Source organism: Capricornis sumatraensis, chromosome 5 (genome assembly GCF_032405125.1).
Source record: "Capricornis sumatraensis isolate serow.1 chromosome 5, serow.2, whole genome shotgun sequence".
In the NCBI taxonomy this organism is placed as follows: Eukaryota; Metazoa; Chordata; class Mammalia; order Artiodactyla; family Bovidae; genus Capricornis; species Capricornis sumatraensis.
This window is the reverse complement of record NC_091073.1, coordinates 12,869,726-12,889,871: the sequence shown is the minus strand read 5'-3', so window position 1 is coordinate 12,889,871 and position 20,146 is coordinate 12,869,726. Positions and strand designations below refer to the sequence as shown.

General features: G+C 40.4%; 1 protein-coding gene across 1 annotated transcript in view; it reads right to left on the bottom strand.

The window, feature by feature from the left end:
- CDK14 (cyclin dependent kinase 14) overlaps positions 1-20,146 on the bottom strand; it is a 666,485-nt gene that overhangs the window by 508,928 nt on the left and 137,411 nt on the right. The window lies entirely within an intron of this gene.

Below are 20,146 nucleotides of genomic sequence, written 5' to 3'. Positions count from 1 at the left end.
CTAACGGTTAGAGATACTGAAAGTTGAAAGCAATGTTGTTTCTAATACTAAAACTACCAGATGAAAAGGAAAAATAATACCACATAGAAAAACACGGAATGGCACTCATTTCAAAATGTTGTATGTATTACTTCACTACACCCCTATTTCCTTCTCAATTTTGCTCATTCTCTTCCAGCATAATCTGAACCACTCTCGCTTTATTTCAGTCTCTCTGATTTTTGCTCCTTGCTTTCCACTGTATGTCCCAGCTCTTTCATTCTCCATATATTCTCGAGACATCTTTACTTAGTAACTTCATGGCCTCTAGCTTGTCCGTAAAGTAACGTAACTTTATTATGCAGTCTAAAGAAAAGATAACTCTGATTTGCTTTTAAAGTTTTATTTTTTCTTCTTGTGAAAAGTCTCCACATTCCTATTTAAGAAAGCAGGAAAACAGACGGTATCTAAGAAAATCTCATATTGTTAACGCAAACATTTAAGTGTCTGAGTAATACATATGGGATGATTCCATACTGGAAAGAAATGAAACTATGTGTATGGATATATATATATACATATGACAGATAGAGAGATTTGTATGTGTGTGTATGAGCACATATTAATATAAAGGTATAGAAGGAAATATACCAAAGTGTTAAGATACCTCCAGATTAGCAGAACTGAAGGGGCAAAGGGTAAGACTACTTACTTTTTACATACCCCTGTATTGTTTGAACTATATAATAAACATGCTTGACATGTAATTTTTTGAAAATAGTAAAGTGTATAATTAAACTATTTCAAGTTATTGAAGCAAAATTTGGATTAAATACTAAGTATCAACTCTGTCCTATGAGTGTATCTGAAACTACCAAGCATAGGTTCAATTTTAATTAAATCCAGTAAGAAGGAGATCAACACACGTTTTACAGTATCACGAAACTGCTGAAGATATCTTTAAAAGACGAGGCAGAGTCCTCTACTCCTGATCAAGAACTAACGATTTATCACAATATTAAACGCATTCAGTTTTTTTTAAGAGTTCACGTGTTCCTCATACAGATATGAAAGCAAGAAGCAATAGATGTGATATGGATATGAAACCACTCATCTCCCTGAAGCAGCTGAATTGCAACATATAAATACATGAACCTGAAAAGTCAATGAACTCTAAATATAAGAAATCTAGAGAAAATAACATGAAGGTACATCAAAATCAAATTGCTTAAAACCAGTAAAAAAGAGAGTATCTTAAAAAGGGGGCAAAAAAAAAATGAAAATAATAAAAAGGGGGCAGAGGGAAAAAAGTACTTTAAAAGAGAAGACAGGAAATATTTGGAAACTAAACAATAGAGGAATTAGAAAGTCTCTTGAATTAGTTAAATAAAATCTCTTGAACAGAATATCAAAATAGATACAGCTTAAATAGTATTTTAACTGTAGGAAATTTTACAATAGTAAATGCATTGAGCAGGAAAAAAAAAGTCTCAAAGTAGTCAGAGTACACCTTAAGGGATCACTCTGGTGGTTCAGTGGTTAAGAATCTGCCTTGCAACGCAGGAGATGCGGGTTTGATCCCTGGTCAGGGTGGCCGGACGGTAAAGCGTCTGCCCACAATGCAGGAGGCCCGGGTTCAATCCCTGGGTTGGGAAGATCTCCTGGAGAAGGAAATGGCAACCCACTCCAGTATTCTTGCCTGGAAAATCCCACGGACGGAGGAACCTGGTAGGCTACAGTCCACAGGGTTGCAAAGAGTCAGACACGACTGAGCAACTTCACTTTCAGGGAACTGAGTCCCACACGTCTCAGAGTAACTAAGCCGATGCACCCCAAGAAAGCCCACGCACGGCAACAGAAGCTCCTGCATGCCACAACTAAGACCCCGGGCAGCCAGATAAATAAACTTGTTTTTAAAAAAGAGCACCCCTTAAAATACTAGCCAGAAAAAGAACACTTATTAAAACCTGAAATAAGCAGAGAATTAACATAATGAAAATATATCATCATGGAAATAAATGAAATAGAAAATGAAAAACCACAAAGAAAATCAATGAAACCGAAAGCCAGTTTTCAGAGAAGATTAAAAAACAAACGGATACACCTCTAGCCGGACTGATAAGAAAGAAAGGGAAATAACATGCATTGCCAGTAACAGAAATGAGAGAGTCAGAATCACTACTCATCCAACAGACATTATCAAGAACTTTATGCCGGTAAGTCCAGCAACTTAGATGAAGCAAATTCCTCGAAAGACAAAAACTACCAAAGTTCACTTGAAATCAAAGTGATTTCAAAGAAATCAAAGGTGTAACCAAAAGCCTTATCACAAAGAAAACGCCAGGACCAGAAAAGATTGCTGGTGAAGTAAACCAAACATTTAAGGGGAAAAAACACCAATTTCACAGAAACTCTTCCAAAATATTAAACAGAAGGGGATACTTCCTCACTCATTATATGAAGCCAGCATCATTCCATCACTAAAACCAGAAAAAAATAAGAAAACTACAGATCCATTTCTCTGATGAATATAGATTAAAAATTATTGGCACATTTTTAACAAACTGAATCCAACAATATATAAAAAGGATAATAAGTAAGGAAAAAGTGGCATTAATCCCAGGAAGGCAAGGTTGGCTTAATACTCAAACATGTGCAATTCACCATTTTATTACACAACATCAGAAGTCTCTAAAACGGCTCCCCGTGATGGCCACTTGCAGGCAGCCACACTCTTCTTTCATCTGCAGATCTTCCACGTGGGCTGTACTTGCTGACTTAGATCCAATAAACAGAATACGGCAGAAATCACCTCTGAGAGAAGAGAAAAGACTGTGGCTTCCGTAGTGGTACCTCCTCACTCCCATCCCCTGTCTCCTAGATCACTATCCAAGGCAAAGTCAGCAGCCACATCAGAAAGGGGTTCTGTAGAGAGGCGCGTTTATGAGAAGGACTGCCAACAACCACATGAGTTGAGCCCTCAAGTGTGACCACCGCCCCTGCCCCTGCTTGACTGGAACCTCATACAAGACTCTGAGACACAGGCACTGAGGTAAGGAGTCCTAGATTCTAAACCAACAGCAACGGTTAAACTGAACGCCTTTCTCCCAAGAACAGGATGTCCCCTCTCATCATGTTGACTCAGCATTGTATTACAAGCTCCAGACAATGCCACAAGGCAAGAAAAAGGAAATAAAAGACATCCACATTGAAAAGGAGGAAATAAGACCCACTTTATTCACAGAAGACATTATCATCTATGTTGAATGAAATCTACCGGGAAAAAAGCAAAAACACTAGAATTAACATGTTGATCAAGGGTGCAAGATATAAGACCAATATATAAAAACCATTTGTATTTTCAGATATTAATAACAATCAGAAATTTTAACTAAAAATAACACCATTTATAACAGTTTCAAGCAATATAAAATACTTAGTGATCCATCTGACAAAATCTGAGCAGATCTGTACACAGAAACTATAAAGTATGCTTGAGAAAAATGAAACAAAGGGGCCAACCAACTCATGGGTCTTTCAATCCACTGTGATACTTTCAGAAAGAAGTCAATCTCTGTGTTTCAGCCATAAAATACTGAATTTCTTAAAGGAAGATTTACATAGAACTATCAAGCAAAGTGATAAATGTGTGTGAAATGATCCCATAAACAGGTACAAATGGGGGTTGAATTGATACAATGATAATGGGAAAATGATGACCACGTTTGAACTCCAACCCTATCCTTGAAAGTAGCACCAGGAAGTATAAATCCCACGGAAACTCTTAATTTTGCCAAAGAGAATAAGGAGCTAACACAGCACTGTACTTAACTCTACATTCTATTTTTTATTCAAGCTCTTTGAACTACCTTAGTAAATTCGACTTCATCAGAAAAGTTTTTCTGCCACATTCATGAGGAAACACATGGGGGGAAAACTCCTGCAGATGTATAGGGAAATTTTACTAGAAAATATAACATTTTAGCACACATACACCAGCACACCATAGCGGGGGAGAAGGTAAAATGACAAATGACATTTCAATATGTTGGCAGAGGAAAGAAGAGCACCTTCAAAGCTAAAAAGGAATGAACTTACTTCTTAGCCAGTTTATGATAAACTCATATAAACTCACATCAGATAAACTCATATAAACCCTTCATTTGCTTCCTGCCTCCAACTCTGAGAAAACACGGTTTTGTGATAACTTTAAGAGACACAGGTACATTGGATCGGAAATTTTGATAACTCTTTAAGAGAAACTGTTACAGAATATACTGTGATGAAAGCCTTATCTCCTTCTTCATGCCGTATATTAAGAGCCCTACATTAACATGTTTTCAGTCAGGTAGCATCCTACTAAAGAGACACGCATGATAATTGTAAACATCAGTGTAAACTGTACACCTGTGGAAAACCAAGTTCTCTAAAGCCATGAAGACAAAAAAGGCAGCCCAATTCTTATTTTTAAGAGGAAAAAGTATTTCAACAAAATTTTCTAAAATTAAAATATTTCCCACAAACATTCTTAAATATTTCATGTTTATCATTTTTGCTGCTGCTGCTGCTAAGTCGCTTCAGTCGTGTCCGACTCTGCGCAACCCCACAGACGGCAGCCCACCAGCCTCCTCTGTCCCTGGGATTCTCCAGGCAAGAACACTGGACTGGGTTGCCATTTCCTTCTCCAATGCAGGAAAGTGAAAAGTGAAAGTGAAGTTGCTCAGTCGTGTCCGACTCTTCGCGACCCCATGGACTGCAGCCTACCAGGCTCCTCCGCCCATGGGATTTTCCAGGCAAGAGTTCTGGAGTGGGGTGCCATCGCCTTCTCCGATCATCATCAGCAAATGACTAAATACAAGTAGAAAACAACTACTAATGCAAAACGAACTTCTGGGAAACAGTAGACTTGTTCAAATACACGCCTTGGATGTTACTTTACTTACTGCATTCACAACCATATTTCTTGCTAGTCAGTTTCTAATTCATATGATAATTTAGAAAGATATCAATATTCTATGGTGGTTTGCAGAGTGTCATATTTTCCAGGCAGCTCATCAGAAAAACACAGGGGAGACTCAGCATCTTCTGATGCATTTCCATGCAGGCAAGGATGTTGTATATGTCACTTAACCCCTTCCTCACTGGCTCAGTGCCTGGCCCACAGCGAAGTGCAACAAGTTCTTCTAGAATTAATCCACCAGATTTAAGAGGATTCATCCAAACCATCAGTCTTCATGCTCTCTTGCTAAAAGGGCTGACGTTCTGCAATATTTATTATTCAAGATCTACTGTCACAAACAAACCAAAACCAAACAAACAAACAAACAAACCACAGCAATCTTGACATACAAATAATAAACATACATATATACTCATAAAATGCTATCAGTAAAAGTATTTTTAAACTACAAGCTCAGTGTGATAAGCAGAATTCTACGACACCCAATTGACCTTTCTCTCTCTCTCTTTAGTTGTTCAGTCGTGTCCAACTCTTGCGACCCCAATGGACTGTAGCCCGCCAGGCTCCTCTGTCCATGGGATTCTCCAGGCAAGAATACTAGAGTTGGTTGCCATTTCCTTCTCCAGGGGATCTTCCCAACCCAGAAATCGAACCCAGATCTCCTGCATTGCTGGCAGATTCTTCACTGACTGAGCTATGAGAGAAGCCTTTGAATAATACCCTTCCCTGTGACAGTGACTACGACGAGATATCACATCACATTCCTTTATGTGATATGACAAATGGGAGAGTAGCCTGCTGGGCCTGACCTAATCAGGTGAGCCCTTTAAAAGCAGAGCATTTTCTCTAGTTGGCTTCAGAAGAGAAAGGCAGAGATATGATCTGGTTAGCCTGGAAGAAAGTCAACATTTCACACTATGACTGCCCATGGGGCCCACAGGGCAACAGACTAGAGGGTGGTTTCTAAGGGCTGACAGTAGTTACTGACAATTAGAACAAATGGGGACCACTATCCTACAACCACAAGAAAATGAGTCCTGCCAACAACTAGTGAGCTTATAAGTCAATCCCAAGCCCCTGGTGAGATACACAACCATGGCCAACACCTGGACTTCAGCCCAGTGAGACCTAGAGAAGAAAAATCAGCTATGCTATGCCTGGACTTTTAAACTACAGAAACTGTAAGACAATAAGCTAGTAAGTATGTAGCAATGTGTTACATATCAACAGAAAACTAATAAACTCACTTTAGTGAAATTGCCTGAAGCACTCATATTTGAGCAGAATGTTCTTAGGAACATGTGGCAGGTACCACTTTCTATACCTGATACACTGTATCAGATCCAAGAGAGATAAGCAACATTTCTTAGGACTGCTATCTATGCTGCTAAGTCGCTTCAGTCGTGTCCGACTCTGTGCGATCCCATAGATGGTGGCCCATCAGGCTCCCCCATCCCTAGGATTCTCCAGGCAAGAACACCGGAGTGGGTTGCCATTTCCTTCTCCAATGCATGAAAGTGAAAAGTGAAAGTGAAGTCACTCAGTCGTGTCCGACTAGTAGCGACCCCATGGAATGCAACCTACCAGGCTCCTCTGTCCATGAGATTTTCCAGGCAAGAGTACTGGAGTGGGGTGCCATAAATGACCATATTATTGGGAGCTTTCTGCATGACATAACTCCATCAGCAATATAAAACCCATGAAAAAATTCTCCAAATAACTAAATTAATACACAATTTATGCTTGTGTCCCCTTCACTTGGGTTTGTATGAATAAAACCAGTATCAGGCCAGCTTGGTTACAGGTATCTTCATCCAGGGAGAGTAATCCATACTTGCGTTTTCCATATAGGGCAAAGTGGCTGTTCTGGAAAAGCTTCCAATTTCCAGTATTTAGGACCAGCAACTTAAACTTGATCTGGCCATCTCTGTTAACCACAGCACAACAGAGAGCAGAATCCAGGCCCTTCAGAAGGATACGGGGAAGCAGCCTCACTGAGCTCATTAGCTCATCAGGGAGAGGTCTTGCCCACAGAAGGAGCCAGGCAAGGTGAATTAAGAGTGGCCCTATAGCTGGTAAAGAATCCACCAGCAATGCAGGAAACCTGGGTTCCATCCCTGGGTTGGCAAGATCCCCTGGAGAAGGGAACAGCAACCCACTCCAGTACTCTTGCCTGGAGAATTCCATGGAAGGGGAACCTGGCGGACTTCAGTCCATGGGGTTGCAAGAGTCGGAAACAACTCAGCAACTAAACCACCACCACCATATAATTAAATTATTAAAGTGCACATGGTGCGTGAAGAAAAAGGTGAGCTGACAAGAGTCCTAGTGTCAAAAAGGGTTCTAGAAGGCAGACTATACACTGGGGCTTCTCTCCAGTGCCCAAGGCTTCGCTTGAATCCTTCCATCAACCTGGCAGCAATCTAAGTAAACACTGTGCGTGCGCACTTAGCTGCTCAGCTGTGTCCAGCTTTTTGCAATCCCATGGACTGTAGACAGCCAGGCTCCTCTGTCCACGTGATTTTCTAGGCAAGAGTAGGTTGCCATTTCCTGCTCCAGGGGATCTTCCCGAACCCGGGATCGAACCCACATCTCCTCTGTCTTCCGCACTGGCCAGCAGATTCTTTACAACTGAGTCACCCAGAAAGCGTGTGGGCTACATTTGCGCCCCCAAATAGAATCTGTCTTTCTTCTCACAACAAAATGCTTGTGGTTGGTGCAGTAGAAATTCTTGGTGACAGAATCTCATAAGAAAAGCAGAGGATAAAAGCATGATATGTCAAACTGGAAAAAAAAAATCAGCAGGAACCCATAACCTCAAAAAGTCAGATTTTTTTTCAACCACCAAACAGTAGCCCTTTGATCCACTGTTAACTTTCATGTGCAGCCCCAGTGCCCAGATTCTGGTCTCTGTTCCAATTTTCCACTGTAAAGAAAGAGGAATCCTTGGAAGCAACCTGATTCCAGGTCACAGGGCAGGAAGCACAAAACAGCTGTGAAATATCCAGCTGTTACCAGAAAATTACGATCCTTTCAAAAATGTCAGGGACAATGTTAGAAGGACAAAGGAATCTGGATATAGGGATTCCTACTGGTCAAGCTGTGATTATATAATTGAGCATCAAAGAGAAAATAAAATTATGGTTAAACGGAACAAGTGAATTATTGAAAGACCCCAAGTTCATTCTGATTTTGAGACAGAAAAGTCAATATTAAAGGACAAATGGCAGTTGTGAGGAAGGGTGAATATAACAGGATCCACAGTTGGTTTTCACGTGTGGAACTATGAGTGAGCCAACCAGTGCCGGAAAGAGTAGGAGCTGTACCCAACACAGGAGTGAGTGCTCAAGGCTTGTAGAAAGAGGGTCTAAACAGCCCAAGTGCGCAAAGTACAGCAACGCAGGATGTTTCAATAACAGACCAGGTCAGTATAACACAGCAGCAAACCAAAGGGTACGTGATGTGGCCTAAGTAATGTTTTACAAAGAATACATTTAGTGGAGAGAGACCAGATGGTCAAGAAACATCACTGTGGAAGATATTTTTTGGAAATAAGTTAAATTTTTAAAACTAAGTGAAATTTAACCCTTAAACAGAAAATTCAACTCAAGTCCTAACCAATAACTCAGATCTGAATCACTCTGGAAAAAAATCAACCAAGACTTTTGTGGACCGCAACAGTCAAACATGAGTTTGAGCAAGCTCCAGGAGTTGTTGATGGACAGGGAAGTCTGGCGTGCTGCAGTCCACAGGGTCGCAAAGAGTTGGACATGACTGAGCGACCGAACTTAACAGTCTACAACTCCAGATCTTGTAACCCCAGCTATTCTGCGAAGACATTGTTTTAATTGTGGATTTGTAACGATTACACAATGGGCTTCCGTGGTGGCTCAGTGGTAAAGAATCTGCCTGCCAAAGCCGGAGACTTGGGTTCAGTCCCTGGTTTGGGAAGATCCCCTGGAGAAGGAAATGGCAACCCACTTATTCTTGCCTTGGAAATCCCATGCACAGAGGAGCCTGGCAGGCTACGGTCCATTGGGTTGCAAAAGAGTCGGACACGACTTAGCAACTAAACTACAACAACAGAAAAGATTACACAATCCGAAGAAGATTCAAAAACATTATTACTGAAACCCTTAGAAGGAATCTAATTAAGTAGACCCATATTCCTAGGAAGGCATAAAAAGAAATATAAAAATAATATGAAATTAACTAAACCCAGTGTTGGTGTTTTAAAATAGGATGAGTGTAAGTGTGGTAATATAACGTGCAAGAATATTTGTGCATGTTTTCCTTGTTTAAAAAATATCTGAAATATGTTAAGTTAATCTGTCACACTAAGTATTTGAAATTAAGGGAATTTAATTAAGGCAGTAATCAGTACTTAAATAGATTGAGACAAATTGGTTTTCAAAATTACATTAACTACATATATTTTTAATGATGTGGGCACTAGCTGGGGATGTTCCAGGCACAGAAGACTCTTAGCCATGATATTCACCATCAGCTTTAACTGTCCTTAACTCAGCACAGGGCACACCAAGCCACAGACTCCCTCTTACTCCAAGCCATGGACCAACCCAATCACAGTAAATAGCTACACCAGCAGTACTGCCTGAAAACAACAGATATTCCAATGTTACCAGGAAACAGGATATGTTTTCTCTATGACGGCATTTTTTCACACTTCCGTGATCCACTTAGAAACTGAAGTGACAAAAATTACATAAGCAGGGCTGTCTGATGGTACTTGAAAACAGAAAAAAAGAAGAGATCATCACAAATACCAAAATAAACTTCTGTTCCTTTCTTTTTTCCAGTAAATTCAACAGAACCCAGAATTTCAAACATGGTTAGAGAGGCACCCACACATTTAGACATTCATTGGAATCCATTACTTCGGTTCACTCATCATAAGCTCACAGACTCAAAACTCAGTAAAAATTGTTAGCAATTCAAACAGTGTTGGAGGCTCCAAAAGTCACAGTTTGACCTACAGTTTTAGCTTGGAGCTATGTAAAATCCAGACAACTGTCTCCCAAACTCACAGCAGTGGATCTGAAACAGCACAACTTAATTCTGTTAAGGTTGGCACTCACTGGAAGCGAATTCATTGGGGCCGAAAACTGTCCCTTTGAATCAACCATTTTCTGATGAGCGGCATTTCACTGGGTTTCAGAGGGTGATCTCTACTTCACTCCACACTCTTCATGAAGGCAAACACCAGAAAAAGAACTGGCTTCCACCATGATCTTCTGACATTCATATAAGGAATATCCATGCCAGATTCAATGCAAAACCGAAAGCAGCACAATTCCTGACAAGGAAACAACCTCTTCCATTTGTTTTCCCCTCATCTGTTACCCAGTGAGGGCCTGGTGGCTTTGTCTTACTCACTATCCTCTCTCAATCTGTTCCCAATTAAAAAGCAATCCTCAGTCATTCACAAGTCTTTGAACACTTAAAATCAGAGTATCACCTCTCCCTGGATTATTTGAATGTTAAGTATTACAGGATAAAAAGCTTCATCCACTGTAAAGAATTGATGAGTGGGGAATGAATGGGGAGAGTATAGGAGAAATTTCTAATGCCACTAGAATCATAATTCTTAACAGTTGTTTTCATCTCTAACCTAAACCTGCAAGATCTAAACGCATGCTGTCCTCTCTTTGGTTGTAGCCTTCTCTTTTCTCCTCTGTGTGTAAGAGGGTGTATAGCAGTGGCAGTGTGAATGACTACATGGAACAATTAAAAAAAAAATCAGAATGCACCATCTGTATGTATATAATGGGATATATGCCCGAGAATCCTTTCACTTACAACCATATTTCATCAGAACCAACATCTTGCCTAAAATCACCTTCAGAACATTAGCAAATATATAGGCAAGCGTGCCACCCATATTACTTTGGAACTAAGTGACTCAGAGGGCTTCCCTGGTGGCTCAGTGATAAAGAATTTGCCAGTCACTGCAGAAGACTCAGGTTCGATCCTCGAGTTGAGAAGATCCCCTGGAGAAAGAAAGGACAACCCACTCCAGCATTTTTGCCTGGGAAATCCCATGGACAGAGGAGCCTGGCAGGCTTCAGTCCATGGGGTTGCAAAGACTTGGACATGACTTTGCAACTAAACTACAAGTATTTCAGAACAAATCACTTCAGTTCCCTGGGTCTCAGTCTTCTCACCTGTAACGTGACAAAGCTGAAGCAAACCACTCTTCAGGCCTTCTGGCAGCTCAACTGTTCCATCACAAACTCCAGGCAGCAACTTACTGCTGATGGCTGTTTCTGTTTAGCCGCTCAGTCATATCTGACTCTGTGACACCATGGACTGCAGCATACCAGGCTTCCCTGTCCTTCACATACCCTAAAGTCTCCTCATGTCCACTAAGCTGGTTGGTGATGCCATCCAACCATCTCATCCTCCGTCACCTCCCCCTTCTCCTTCTGCCTTCAATCTTTCCCAGCATCAGGGTTTTTTCCAATGAGTTGGCTCTTCACATCAGGTGGAAAAGTATTGGAGCTTCCGCAGCAGTCCTAATAAATATTCAGGGCTGATTTCCTTTAGGATGGACTGGTCTGAACTTCTTGCAATCCAAGGGACTCTCAAGAGTCTTCTCAAGCACCACAATTCAAATTCCAGCAACATCAATTCTCTGGCACTCAGCATTCTTTATGGTCTAAATCTCACATCTGTACATGATTATTAGAAAAACCATAGCTTTGACTATATGGGTATTTGTCGGCAAAGTGATACTTCTGCTTTTTGATACACTGTCTAGGTTTGTCATAGCTTTCCTTCCAAAGACTAAGCATCTTTTAATTTTATGGATGCAATTACTGTCCACAGTGGTTTTGCAGCCCAAGAAAATAAAATCTGTTACCATTTCCACTTTTTCCCCTTTGCTATCAGTCACTCAGTTCGGTTCAGTTGCTCAGTCGTGTCCGACTCTTTGCGACCCCATGAATCGCAGCACACCAGGCCTTTCTGTCCATCACCATCTCCTGGAGTTCACTCAGACTCACGTCTATCAAGTCCGTGATGCCATCCAGCCACCTCATCCTTGGTCGTCCCCTTCTCCTCCTGCCCCCAATCCCTCCCAGCATCAGAGTCTTTTCCAATGAGGCAACTCTTTGCATGAGGTGGCCAAAGTACTGGAGCTTCAGCTTTAGCATCGTTCCTTCCAAAGAAATCCCAGGGCTGACCTCCTTCAGAATGGACTGGTGGGCCATAGCAAAAATCAACAAAGCCAGAAGCTGGTTCTTTGAAAGGATAAATAAAATCGACAAACCATTAGCCAGACTCATCAAGAAACAAAGAGAGAAAAATCAAAACAATAAAATTAGAAATGAAAATGGAGAGATTACAACAGACAACACAGAAATACAAAGGATCATAAGAGACTACTATCAGCAATTATATGTCAATAAAATGGACAAGGTGGAAGAAATGGACAAATTCTGAGAAAAGTACAACTTTCCAAAACTGAACCAGGAAGAAACAGAAAATCTTAACAGACCCATCACAAGCACGAAAATTGAAACTGTAATCAGAAATCTTCCACCAAACAAAAGCCCAGGTCCAGACGGCTTCACAGCTGAATTCTACCAAAAATTTCGAGACGAGCTAACACCTATCCTACTCAAATTCTTCCAGAAAATTGCAGAGGAAGGTAAACTTCCAAACTCATTCTATGAGGCCACCATCACCCTAATACCAAAACCTGACAAAGATACTACAAAAAAAGAAAACTACAGGCTAATATCACTGATGAACATTGATGCAAAAATCCTCAACAAAATTCTAGCAATCAGAATCCAACAACACATTAAAAAGATCATACACCATGACGAAGTGGGCTTTATCCCAGGGATGCAAGGATTCTTCAATATCCGCAAATCAATCAATGTAATTCACCACATTAACAAATTGAAAAATAAAAGCCATATGATTATCTCAATAGATGCAGAGAAGGCCTTTGACAAAATTCAACATCCATTTATGATAAAAACTCTCCAGAAAGCAGGAATAGAAGGAACATACCTCAACATAATAAAAGCTATATATGACAAACCCACAGCAAACATTATCCTCAATGGTGAAAAACTGAAAGCATTTCCCCTAAAGTCAGGAACAAGACAAGGGTGCCCACTTTCACCGCTACTATTCAACATAGTTCTGGAAGTTTTGGCCACAGCAATCAGAGCAGAAAAAGAAATAAAAGGACTCCAAATTGGAAAAGAAGAAGTAAAACTCTCACTGTTTGCAGATGATATGATCCTCTACATAGAAAACCCTAAAGACTCCACCAGAAAATTACTAGAGCTAATCAATGAATATAGTAAAGATGCGGGATATAAAATCAACACACAGAAATCCCTTGCATTCCTATACACTAATAATGAGAAAGTAGAAAAAGAAATTAAGGAAACAATTCCATTCACCATTGCAATGAAAAGAATAAAATACTTAGGAATATATCTACCTAAAGAAACTAAAGACCTATATATAGAAAACCATAAAACACTGGTGAAAGAAATCAAAGAGGACACTAATAGATAGAGAAATATACCATGTTCATGGATCGGAAGAATCAATATAGTGAAAATGAGTATACTACCCAAAGCAATCTACAGATTCAATACAATCCCTATCAAGCTAACAGCGGTATTTTTTATAGAACGAGAACAAATAATTTTAAGATTTGTATGGAAATACAAAAAACCTCGAATAGCCAAAGCAATCTTGAGAAAGAAGAATGGAACTGGAGGAATCAACTTGCCTGACTTCAGGCTCTACTACAAAGCCACAGTCATCAAGACAGTATGGTACTGGCACAAAGACAGAAATATAGATGAATGGAACAAATAGAAAGCCCAGAGATAAATCCACACACATATGGACACCTTATCTTCGACAAAGGAGGCAAGAATATACAATGGAGTAAAGACAATCTCTTTAACAAGTGGTACTGGGAAAACTGGTCAACCACTTGTAAAAGAATGAAATTAGATCACTTTCTAACACCACACACAAAAATAAATTCAAAATGGATTAAAGATCTAAATGTAAGACCGGAAACTATAAAACTCCTAGAGGAGAACATAGGCAAAACACTCTCCGACATAAATCACAGCAGGATCCTCTATGATTCACCTCCCAGAATACTGGAAATAAAAGCAAAAATAAACAAATGGGATCTAATTAAAATTAAAAGCTTCTGCACCACAAAGGAAACTATAAGCAAGGTGAAAAGACAGCCTTCTGAATGGGAGAAAATAATAGCAAATGAAGCAACTGACAAACAACTAATCTCAAAAATATACAAGCAACTTATGCAGCTCAATTCCAGAAAAATAAACGACCCAATCAAAAAATGGGCCAAAGAACTAAATAGACATTTCTCCAAAGAAGACATCCAGATGGCTAACAAACACATGAAAAGATGCTCAACATCACTCAATATCAGAGAAATGCAAATCAAAACCACAATGAGGTATCATTTCACACCAGTCAGAATGGCTGCGATCCATAAGTCTGCAAGTAATAAACACTGGAGCGGGTGTGGAGAAAAGGGAACCCTCTTACACTGTTGGTGGGAATGCAAACTAGTACAGCCACTATGGAAAACAGTGTGGAGATTCCTTTAAAAATTGCAAATAGAACTGCCATATGACCCAGCAATCCCACTGCTGGGCATATACACTGAGGATACCAGAATTGAAAGAGACACATGGACCCCAATGTTCATTGCAGCACTGTTTATAATAGCCAGGACATGGAACCAACCTAGATGTCCATCAGCAGATAAATGGATAAGAAAGCTGTGGTACATATACACAATGGAGTATTACTCAGCCATTAAAAAGCATACACTTGAATCAGTTCTAATGAGATGGATGAAACTGGAGCCGATTATACAGAGTGAAGTAAGCCAGAAAGGAAAACACCAATATAGTATACTAACACATATATATGGAATTTAGAAAGATGGTAATGATAACCCTGTATGTGAGACAGCAAAAGAGACACAGATGTATGGAACAGACTTTTGGACTCTGAGGGAGAGGGAGAGGGTGGGATGATTTGGGAGAATGGCACTGAAACATGTATACTATCATGTAAGAAACGAATCGCCAGTCTATGTTGGATGCAGGATACAGGATGCTTGGGGCTGGTGCATGGGGATGATCCAGAGAGATGATATGTGGTGGGAGGTGGGAGGGGGGTTCATGTTTGGGAACTCATGTACACCCATGGGGAACTCATGTACACCCATGGCGGACTCATGTCAACGTATGGCAAAACCAATACAGTGTTGTAAAGTAAAATAAAGTAAAAATTAAAATTAAAAAAATAAAAAATAATAATAATAAAAATTAAACAAAAAAAAAGAATGGACTGGTTGGATCTCCTTGCAGTCCAAGGGACTCTCAAGAGTCTTCTGCAACACTACAGTTCAAAAGCATCAATTCTTCGACACTCAGCTTGCTTCACAGTCCAACTCTCACATCCATACATGACCACAGGAAAAACCAAAGCCTTGACTAGATGGACCTTAGTCGCAAAGTAATGTCTCTGCTTTTGAATATGCTATCTAGGTTGCTCATAACTTTTCTTCCAAGGAGTAAGCGTCTTTTAATTTCGTGGCTGCAGTCACCATCTGCAGTGATTTTGGAGCCCAAAAATATAAAGTCTGCCACTGTCTCCACTGTTTCCCCATCTATTTCCCATGAAGTGATGGGACCGGATGCCATGACCTTCGTTTTCTGAATGTTGAGCTTTAAGCCAACTTTTTCACTCTCCTCTTTCACTTTCATCAAGAGGCTTTTTAGTTCCTCTTCACTTTCTGCCATAAGGGTGGTGTCATCTGCATATCTGAGGTTATTGATATTTCTCCTGGCAATCTTGATTCCAGCTTGTGTTTCTTCCAGTCCAGCGTTTCTCATGATGTACTCTGCATGTAAGTTAAATAAGCAGGGTGACAATATACAGCCTTGACAGACTCCTTTTCCTATTTGGAACCAATCTGTTACTATTAATATCCACTGCTGGTAAATGACTTTAAGTAGAACAACTACAAAGATAAGACCAGACACATAAATTCACTTCTTTGTGTTTCATTTTACCTTTTCTTTCTCTTGGGGTTTTAGGATTTAGAGAGGAGGCAGCCAGGTTCACACCAGGAACTCCTCTCCTGAGAGCTCCAGCCTCTGTGGATCTTCCTTAACTCTCCAGCCCTGTGTGGTCTCAGTGACAGTATCTGGGGCCTCTTGGCTGAGGGGCTAGTTATGAACAAGCAGCACACAGTGGCAGTCACACTGTGGGACACTGGTAACCCCAGTCCTGTCTACTAAACGCTAGTCATGTCCCTGCATCACGGTCACTGTCGCAACCAAAAATGCCCACAATAAGAATGACACCATTTTTAGACTGAACCTCATAACCTGTCACTTAAATACATGCCATCTAATGTGTTTTCATATAAGCTACTATGGAATTTGTTTTCATGCATTTGGTTTATCTGCTGGGGTGGGAGGAGGTGTTTGTCTTGCTCTGTTGCTCACGTGTTTTTACTTCCACAACCAGACTGCAAACACTTGGGCAGAGAAACCACACCTTCCATTTCTTTCATATTCTCAGAGCTCAAAAGACAGCAGGAAATGGTTACTCTGATAATAGTTATTCAGAGATGGATTGTTTTCCTTATTGTTTCCTTTTTCCTTAGTTTAAGCCTTCCCTTTTAACTAAACATAGGCCATTTCAAAAATGAGTCCTAAGAAACTACGTACAGTACAGTGAGGTACCTTCTGAGACCAGCTCTTTCCCAGTCAATGAAAAGGCTTCACCAGCTGTTCCCACTAACCAGAATTCTGTTACTGGAATTTAACTTTAAAATGCTTATTTTTCTACTGACCGGTTTCTTTGGGGTCTGACCTAATTTCATTCAGTCCTGAATCTGTCAGCTGATGTACACAGCTGAACGGAGAACTCTTGAGGACATCACATTCCTTTATGCCGCTCCTTACGTCCTTCCTGGGCTTCAGTGCTTATCACCAAGAGACTCAATCGTGGCTTTCCTGATTGTGTTATGAAATATGTAGGTAGTCTTCCCAGGAGTTTAAACTTTAATATGCATCACTAAAACCATTTTATTGAGTTGCTTTCCCTTCTGGTATAATTATACGCTTGATTTAGACGTAAGAGATTCAGTTTGCTTAAAGGCTGGCATAGACAGAGGCATGTATTTACTGACCTCTAGGTTCTTTATTTTATACTATTTCTACACTAAAAACTAACTAGCCCCAAAAGGTCAAAGGAAGAAAGCAGAAGACATGTGAAATTTTCTGACTCCCACTTGATATGCTGGTTAAAATTCCACGATTTCATAATGACAAATTTAACACAAAGTTGAATGAACACTCACAGTAAGGGCTGAAATGCCCTCTCTGCTGTTAGTTGTTGTCTGTTTTTTGGAATGTGGTTATTTTGGGTGATCAGGATTTCATCTGGAATAGTCTTTACCCCCGGCTGCCCTCAGTGCGGCAACACAGGCATCACCCAGGACCACAGGCCCTGCCCTTACCTCAGTCCTCCCGAATCAGAACCTGCATTTTAACAAGACACCCAGGGGATTTGTGTGGACATTAAAGTCTGAGGTGCAATGCTCTAACCCACGGAAGAATAATAAAGTCTGCCGCTACGGTCAAATAAAGAACTGAGACTGTGAAAGAAGTCAAGCGTTTGAGAGGCAAACGCTGTTTCAGTCTTTGGGTACAAAATAAGTGATAATCATTTCAACATTCCTTGGGTAGCATTTTTGCTCAAGCTTCCCGACAAACATCACAGTAATTTCAGCTAATTCTTTTATATAATTTTGAACTCTGAAGACAAATTCTCCAATAAGATACACCCAATATATACATGAATTTTTAAAATGGGATGGGAGCATGTGAGGTGTAGAGAAAGAAGACTACACACAGATTATAAAAACACAAGTAACATTACTTCCTGTAGTAGAAGGAATTATGGAATTATGTGTTTCTAATGCAGAAGCCACTGTTTTGCTCTGAACCACTATTATCTGTGACAAAAATTACCACGTAAGTATTCTAAGGAGAATTGAATCCAGAATTTCACTTTATTCTTTATCTACCAGAGTTTATGTGGTAACTTTGAAAAGAAAAAAAAAAATAAAAAGAATTCAAAGGAAGTCACTTCAGGATCCAGAAATGAAAATTTAAAGGGCACTTATATATGTGAACAGTGCCATGTACTATAAAACAGGTTTTTTAAAAAAAAAAAAGCCTTCTGCCTATGAGATATAACTGTTCATTTCCCGACCTAGTCTAGACAAAAGACTGGAAGGCCTACTCCCAAACAGAATGACGGGCAATTCTCTGCAAGTCTGGGCCTCTTTTCTAACTATTTCCAGTAAAAACTTACTAAATATCTCCAAAAGGTCCAGAGGGGGAAAGGAGACGATGTGTGAATTTTCTGCTTCCTACTTGACAACCATAATTATATGCCAGTTAAAATTCCATCAAGGGGCTTCCCTGGTGGTCCAGCAGTTAAGAATCTGCCTTGCGATGGGAGAGACACAGGTTTGGTCTCTGCTGTGGGAAGATCCCACATGCCACAGGGCACCTGAGGACTGGGGCCACAGCTACGGAGCCAGAGTTCGAGAGTCCACGAGCCACAACAGCTGAAGCCCACTCTCCCAGAGTGTGTGCTCCGCCACAAGGGAAGCCACGGCAAGAACCCTGCACGCCGCTGTGGAGCGTGGCCTCTGACTGCTGCAGCGAGACAGCCCGCATGCAGCAACAAAGACCCACCAAAGCCATAAAAATAACAAACGGATCTTTTTAAAAATCCCGTCATGGAAAAAAAGGGAGCCATGGATGTCACAGTCATGTCATAAGCCAAATGAACACAGGGTGTGGGAGGTGAAATGCTAGCATTGACACCTATATCGCTTCCCCCCTCCCATCTAGAGCCAGAGGGCCCAGAAATGGACGCATGAAACGAGAACCCGCATGCACGAAACAGGAGTGGCCCTGCTGAGATTCCACAAAGCAAAAGCCTATTCTAACCCACAAAACTCCCACAGCTGCAGTGGGAGCTGGAATACCCACCCTCGATGCAACAGAAGACTCGAGCTACAGAATGTGGCTCACACGGCATGGCTAATTCGTTTCTTCACCAAGACACTGCTTCCTTACAGCTCTTACTCTAGAAAAAAGTCTGTTCCTGCAAATAGGGACTTTTCCTCACCTCTTTCATAGAATTTACAGGTTTAAATAGAGCTTTTCTCTTTATTAGGTTTTGTTTGGGGTCCTACCTGAGAAGGAGAAACCAGGCTGTGTTTTCAAAGGACCCCATACTGTGCAGAGGTACAAAATAACCCAGGGAGGGGCGCTGGCTAATACTGGGGCAATGTTAAAAGGTGGTTCATGTCAGAAGCACTAACAACCAATAGAGAGACCAGGCTGAACTCAGAGTCGTAGATGTTTAAAATCAATAACACGGTCCAGACTGCTTTCTGTACACATATGCTTAGCATTTGAGGGGGTTTTTTTGTTTGTTTTTTTGACATCATGAGAACAAGAGAAACTGCCATGTGTCTCAAAGGCTGTGAAAACAAGAGTCTCAATGCCTTCTGAATTCTGTTTTCTGTTCCTAGCCTCACTGCACCACCCACAGCTTCTTTGTACTAAATTAGCCTAGTTCTTCCTTCATGTTTAAACCTTTCAAATATCTGTAGCTCACTATTCTGTCCCTCATGTAAGATAAAGCATCCAGAAGGTAAAATAACATTAAAAATATAAAGCTGAAACAAGACACTACTGCAGGTACTTACTGATCCATCAGGACCTGAATGTCTTTCCCCTGGTAACCATATGAACAGCATTTAAAAATAAAGATTATAAACATGTTTAAGTTCCTCCCCTGAAGGAGAAATAAAATTGTGCACTTTCCTCTTACTCTCAAACAGATGGCTGTATAAATAAACACAACTTCTACCTCCTCATCTATAATAACCATTTTTTTTAATAACATCTAAATGTATTATTAATGCTTGGGAAATAACAGTGATCAATGTCGAGAGTGATGCTAGAAAGTTTAGAAGTTTAATGGGTTTATTCTAATAAAATAAATCTACATGCAAACCTCACTGAAGAATTCAGAAATACATAGGGCACCACT